We start from the raw sequence: 7,595 nt of genomic DNA on the forward strand, positions 1-7,595 counted from the left end.
TTACCGACACTCTCTCCCCCATGCATACACACACTACAGGTAGTTTTACTTTAATGCTCGATGGCAAAATGTTGTCATGTTCTCCTAGAAAATCTGAGGTTTTGTTAATTACAACAGCATGTATATGCTTTTGGAAAATGTATACACATGTTCAGGATGTTTTTTTACCCACAGGCCATGAGGTTCATTTGGATTTTGGACTCAAAGTCCTTAGCCCATCATGAGAACCCTCCAGTGCATCCTTTCAAGTCACTTCTTCAGTCAGTCTTTTAACAGAATCTGGCAAGATTTCAATTCCAGTTTAAATTCTGGACAGTCCTGGAGTGTTGATGTTTTGTGTTATTGATCAGGGAGTCATGTTCTTCAGACACCAGTTAACTGGAAGGGGTGGCAAGCCTGACATTCCTCTGTGAAAGTTGAGAAGCCTCTGTACTGAGCCCAAATAGAAGACTTTTAGACTTCATCCTCACCAGTCCATCTTCAACATGACCATTGTCTCCCTAAAATATTCCTATGATCTTGACACCTGCTTTTTTAAAAAATTTTATTTATTTTTATTGAAGTATAGCTGATTTACAATATTTTGGTTGTTTTAGGTGTACAGCTGCTTTTAAAACTCCCAACTGACTCTCAGTCCTGCAGTAAGAAATCCCAAATTACTATCTTGAACTCCAGGAATCTTTTGATACTTCCTGGACACTTAAAATGAACATCATGAAAAAAAACATTGAAGGAGTTTCAGATATTTTACCTGTGGAAAAAATCATTTAGAAGGGATCCTAAGGTGGAATAGACTCTGCTATACAGTTGTAAGTTTGGTAGACAGGCATAATGTAGAAGGAATTCAAAGATCAGATGCATAGTTGAATAATCAAACATGTTAGTGTTTCTTGAAACCCTAAGATTCTTGTAGTTATAATTGTGAAGTTACTAAAACAAGAGTTGTTGATTTAGTTATTTCTTAGAAAAATCACCAGATAAAACTCACTTTTTTAAGCCTAATTAATTCTAAATGGAAAGACAGAAAAATTTCACCATGAACATTGATACCATGAGATTGTTTTCACTTTACCTGTACAGAAGAAGTAAAGAATGCCCATTTCACTCAGTTTTTAAAAGGGTGATAAAATACAGATTTCAGAATTAGAACCACAAATGTACAGAAGTGTCTTTCTTAGCTCCTACCTATGGACTGTAGTTCTATGCCCTGGGATAATTGCAGAGTAAGATTAACCCATTGCTCACAAGGTAGTCCTTCAAAAATTTCAAGACAAAAGCTTCTCTTGCCACTAGGTAAAATATCTGAAATTTCTTCATTGCCTTTTCACAATGTTCATTCTAAATGTTCAGGAAATATCATAAGATTCCTGGAGTTCAATTTAGGGTTTCTTACTATGGGATTGAGAGTTAATGGAGAGTTTTTAAAGCTGGTGTCAGGATCATAGCAATAGGAAGACAATGATCATATTGAAGATGGGTTGATGAGGGTGGAGTCTAGACATCTTGGCCTTTGTTCCATTGGTCTATTGTCTAGCCCTACACCAATGCAAAACTGCTTAATTACTATAGCCTTAAAGTATCTTGACATCTGTAGGGTAAGTCCTACTGCTTTGTTATTATTTTTCAAGACTGACTTGGCTATTTTTGTCTAAGACTATACTTCTTCATGGATTGGAAGACTCAGTGTTATAAAGATGTCAGTTCTCCCCAAAATTGATCTATACATTCATTGCAACCTAAGTAAAAATCCCAAGGGTGGGTTTTTATGGTAATTGACAAATTGATTCTAAAATTTATGTTGAAATGCAATATAATTCTTGGCCAAGGCGGGAAGAGTGGGGGAAAGGGATAGTTAGGGAGTTTGGGATTGACATGTACACACTGCTATATTTAAAATGGATAACCAACAAGGACCTACTGTGTAGCACAGGGAACTCTGCTCATTATTATGTAACAACCTAAATGGAAAAATGTATAACTGAATCACTTTGCTGTACACCAGAAACCACCACAAGATTGTTAATCAACTATGCTCCAATATAAAATAAAAAGTTTAATTAAAAAATATATGTAATTCTTGGCCAAGAATAGCCAAGACTGTAAAAGGTAAAATTTTGTCTTTTACAAGTAAGTTTTGGAAAATATTTGTATGCCCTCAGGTCAAGAAAATATTTCTCAAACAAGACACCAAAAAAAGGTTAATTTTAAGGAAAGTAATTTAATTTTCTGATAAATTCAACTAGATTAAAATGAAGAATTATTTTTTCAAAATCACCATAAGGAAAGTGAAAATACAATTTTCTCATGAAATGAAAAAGATACTTGGAACAAATATACTTGGCATATTATTATCTAAAATATTTTATGTTGAATCCCATGAATTGCCAAAGAGGTTGAATAGTGGCAATTTAACATGTTTCAACTTAATATAAACACTCCTATGAGTCAATAAGCAAAAGACAACCCAAAAATAGGCAAAAAGCATGAAGTATTTCACAGAAAACTGAAAAACGATGATGACCAAACACAGAAAAATTGTCCAGTCTCAGTAATTAAGGAGTTTTGACCACAATGATATGCTGTGAGATACCTACTAGGTTGACAAATTCTCTTAAATCTGAAACTTCATTCAAAGTCCTCACATAGAGAACTTTTTTTTTTTGGTAGAGACTCAACCATATTTGGGCAATAACTTATCTATTACATGAACCCCACTACGCTGTAAGTTCCATGAAGGCAAGGAACTTGGAGCTGGCAGGAGGGAGAGGGGGAGATAGGGCGGAAACAATTTCCAAGCTAAGTCCTGGAGGATGAGAAAGAGACACGAGGATCTGCTCAGAGCAAAGAGAGCGCCCACCCCAAGCCACAGAGGTGTTGGATGCAGCTGAACTCGAAACCGCCCAGAGGGGCGAAGTCACCTAGCGCTGGTGCGATGTGTCCGGCAGCTGCGGGACGAGGTGCTGGCGCTTTCCAGAGCCTCTTCTCGCGTCTGAATAACTAGGGTTCCAAACACAAAGTGCGCTGCAGAGAGGCTGGAGGAAGAACAGTGATTATTTTGAACATAAATTACTCCTTCGGAGGCACTGGCAGGATTTGCATTGAATTACAGGGGCTTTCCCAGGAATCTGACATCTATTCATTTGTTTGCAATAAAGACTATGCATAAAAGCACTTTTTGTTCGTGTTACTTGATTGCTGCATCCGCAGGGCCTAGAATATACTGGCTGCTCAAATAGACAAATAGATTATTTGAGCGGTTATTTTCGGTTGAGCATTGTTCTAGGGCAGTTATCTATGGCCCCTGGGTAAACAGAAGTCAAAAGAGGGGAAGATAGGGACCGACTTTGTAGTATGTTAGAACTGTCCACATTGGGCGTGAAGAAAGGACGTCTAACACTAGGAAGATTTAAGAAAGAAAAATGCACACTTGGCAGCGGTGGGATTCGAACCCACGCCCCCGAAGAGACTGGAGCCTTAATCCAGCGCCTTAGACCGCTCGGCCACGCTACCACTTCCGGCTTGCTCTTCTTTCCACATTTTCCCTAGGAGTGAAAGTCCTCCCCTTCCAACTCCCACACACGTTTCCCACCCGGGACTCTTTTCTGGCGTTCTTCCCACTAATACTTCCATAGAACTTCTGCCTGGTGTTCAGCCACCACCCATCCTGACCCCTGACACCCTGCTTCCCCACAGCTGGGAGTAGGGCGGGAGGAAACCAGGGCATCTGAGACTCCCGCCCCTTTGGGCCGCGGGGCCCGGGTGGGTTTCAGGTCCGCCGTGGATGGGCATGTCCAGCCCGAGCCGCGACACAGCTGAGTGAGTCCGGGAGTGGTTTGGGCTCCTCCCGAGGGGACTCTAGGAAAGGAAGGCAACCCGACGAAAGGCGCAGAGAGCACAGTCCTCAGGAGGACCACGGTCTCTGCAGAAGGGCCCCCAGGACCAAAGGCGTTGGGCGGTTCATTTTGAAACGCCAAGATTCGAATCATTTAAAAGTATTAAAAAAAAAAAAAAAAAAGTATAGTTGCGGTCGGGCCGCGAAGGTGACAAGAAGAAGCCCCTGAAGCAGCCCAAGAAGCAAGCTAAGGAGGTGTACGAGGAAAATAAGGCATTCAAGCAGAAACAAGAGGAGGAGCAGAAGAAACTCGAGGAGCTAAAAGCGAAGGCCGTGGGGAGAGGCCCCCCCTGGCCACAGGTGGAATTAACAAGTCTGGCAGAAAGTAAGCTGTTCCTTGTGTCTGAGGCTATGATGATCCTTAATTCCATTCCTGTTTAAACATCTGGATTCCCTGCCATAACATCTGTTGCCACCTTTAGCTAGAATGAAGCGTTGTCTTGGAACCTACTGTACATTTAAGAATAAACTTTTGTAAAAAAAAAAAAAAATCATACAGTGGCTCATCTTGTCTTTCGTTCTTCTCAGCCATTGCTGCCTTAGCTATGAAATCTGCATAAACCCAGCCCAGAATCCTGCCAAAGTGTGTTCTTAAGTCTTTGTTCTACCCTGAATTCTGTTCCACCTGGAATTAAACCAACTCATTTGAAATGGCAAAATATATATACATAGTTGCCGTCATAACATAATGCAATACATTGATAAAGTTGCTGTCTTAGGGCAGACGGTGGGGCGTGGGTCTCCCTGACCTAAAAGTTTTGGCTCAGACAAGGGTGTCATAAAACAAGAACACATTGTGCAGATTATGCCAAAAATAATATCTCGATAGAAAAAGTTAGCTAACTCTGGAGTTTGTTTGTTTTGGCATTCATCTCCAAGAAAGTCAATGCTGATAGTGTATTTATCCACTATTCCAATGAAAACTAGGCTTTCTTACAAATTCCTATACTAGAGTTGCTCATATGGAGTTTATTGCGTAGTGCATGGGTGTTCATTTCCTGTGCCTACTGTAACAAATTAGCACAAACTGTGTGACTTAAAACAACAGAAATTTATTCTCTCACAATTCTGGAGGCCAGAAGTCCAATCTGTATCACCTCCCAAATCAAGGTGTCCTCAGAGCCAACCTTCCTCTGGAGACTCTAGGGGAAAATCTGTTTCCTTGACTCTTTCAAATTCAGGTGGCTGCTGGCATTCCTTGGTTTGTGGCCACATCTCTCCAATCTTCAAAGTTGGCATCTACGAATCTCTCTCTCTCTGCTTTGTCTTCAATGGCCTTCTCTTTCTAAGAAAATAAAAAGTAAAAAATTGATTTAGTAGTATCTCATTATCCTTAGCTGCAATACTTTAGCAATTACCAGTGTTATTTCCTAAGGAGATTACCTTAGGAAAATCACTAAGAAAAAGGATTCTCAAGAGAGTAAAAGCAACATAGTTACCCCTACGCTTGCTAAAGCCTCACTTTCCCCAGTTTCTCCATATATCCCAAGCTAGGAGCCTCTTTTCTCACCCGCTGTGTTATTCTGAGCCCTCTCCCTGGTTCTCTCTCTCAGTTCCTCACAACAGCAGTCTCCTCCCCACTATAAGACTATGTACTCCCACCAGTTCTGGATCTCTGAGGGCAAGATGGACAGAGTTTGATGGAAACTGACCACTTTGTGACAACTTTAACCCTCAGAGACACAGAATGGTACCCTCCCGCTAGGTGCTAACTGGTTCAATGCTTCATCCGCGTCATCTTGATCCATCGAAGGCATCAATTCAGAGACCAATTTTCTCTTTCTAGTGCTCACATTCCTACATGATAAACCAAGAGGGGGGAAACAGAAAAATGAAGAAATAAATTGAGATAAAGTGACTATATCAAGGAGTGGGCATCAGGAGTCCACTCATTCATTCAACAAGTATTGACCAAGTGCCTACTGGGTACCTGGGCACTAAGCTGTGCACTGGATATTCAGCAGAAACACCTGACCATTGCTGTCCTCACCCTCAGAGCTACCAGGGAAGGCAAACATTCATCTAGTCATTACAACTCAGTGTTGTGAATGAAGGAGGGCTGGGTTCGCACTTGGCTGAAGGAGCTAACTTAGTTCTGGAAAGGCCTGCTTGGAGGAATTTACGAATACGCGGAGGAATGCGGGGGCTGGAGTGAGACAAGCCTGGCGAGAAGCCTAACAAGGAAAAGTTTGGGTGGAGGGCGGCTGGGGTCGGGATTGCACCTGCAACCCCTTCCGCACCCCACAGGCCCGCTCCCGGAGGGAAGACACAGATTCCTGAAGGAGCCAGGGGTGAAAAGTGGAAGAAAGGAGAAAGAGGAGAAGGAGAATGAAAAGAAGAGGAGGGCTTCTCCCAAAGCCCCCACGGTCCGGTTCGGGTGATGGTGGTGAGGCCCCCGTCAGCTGCCGCTACCTGACGGTTTCCGGATCTATGATTCTAACATTCCGAGAAATAATGAGCCCAACCGTGCTCCTCAGGTGACAATCCCTGCAAGGACTAAAGGCCTACGCCACACAGAACAAAGAATCTAAACGGTATACAAATATATCCCTCTTCCTGTTCCCTGGAGAGGCACTTTCTAGTACCCTCTATCCAACTGTCAGCTCAGTGTGTACTCTCTAGGAAGCGGGGAGGACTGCCTCTCTCGCTGGTTCTAGTTCAGTCTTGGGGAACCCACAGCTTCAGTCCGACAGTTGGGTAGGCCGGGCGTCAGAGTGAGATTTGGAACCACCCTCACAGGTTCCTGGAAGTCGAACAGGGAACTCTGATGACCTTCTCTTTAGAGACTAAATTGATGGGAAAGCATTTAAAATTAGTTCCTCAGGACCGACCGACTTGAGAAAATGTCTGGGAAGCAACTCTGCACCTTTAGGAGGTGGACTTGTCAGCAATTGCCATCGGAACATATACAGAAGTGTAATTCTAGCTTCACCGGGTATGGCCAGAAAGCTTGACATTGAAAACCTATGCCATCCCATCAGCAGCAGAGAATTTCCAAATTTTAGTTCAGAATTCAAAGAGTTCGGATTTCAAAGTCCTGAACGATCCAGGAGCTTTCACAATTCCTCGCTTTGCTTCCCCTGATCCCTTGTCCTGGAATGCCGGTCTCCTCCTCATTCCCTCACAGAAACCTTGCTCATTCTTCAAAGCCCACTTCAAATAAATCAGTTCTCCACCCTGCCTCCGAATCTCTCTCCCTCTCTCTGTCTCTCTGTCTCTGTCTCTGTCTCTGTCTCTGTCTCTGTCTCTCTCTCTCTCTCTCTCTCTCTCACACACACACACACACACACACACACACACACATCACCGTGATTTTCCACACTTTTTTTTCTTAGCAGATTACTCTTTCTGCCCAATGGAAAACTTGTTCACAATATCTGTCTCCTCCACTCAGCCTAAGCACCACAAATGTAATAAAAATAAAAAAATAATAATAAAATCACATGGATTAGGATATAGTATGGCTGAGCACCTTTTGCGCATTACTCCCCATAACAAATCTATGAGGTAGATTTTTTTTTTTTCTGCGGTACACGTGTCTCTCACTGTTGTGGCCTCTCCCGTTGCAGAGCACAGGCTCTGTACACGCAGGCTTAGTGGCCATGGCTCACGAGCCGAGCTGCTCCACGACGTGTGGGATTTTTCCAGATGGGGGCCCAAACCCGTGTTCCCCGCCTGAGCAGGCGGACTCTCAACCACTGCA

At 42.9% G+C, this 7,595-nt stretch overlaps 1 long non-coding RNA gene across 1 annotated transcript; it reads right to left on the reverse strand.

Moving 5' to 3' along the window:
* Positions 1 to 4,924: 4,924 nt before the first annotated feature.
* On the reverse strand, positions 4,925 to 6,395 carry LOC309967321. Its single transcript, XR_014326505.1, has 2 exons — positions 6,305 to 6,395; positions 4,925 to 5,177 (listed from the first exon to the last, which is right to left on the reverse strand). It is a non-coding gene; the product is annotated as an uncharacterized lncRNA (long non-coding RNA).
* Positions 6,396 to 7,595: the final 1,200 nt, after the last annotated feature.

Source organism: Leucopleurus acutus (assembly GCF_964270905.1).
Source record: "Leucopleurus acutus genome assembly, chromosome: 10".
NCBI lineage: Eukaryota > Metazoa > Chordata > Mammalia > Artiodactyla > Delphinidae > Leucopleurus > Leucopleurus acutus.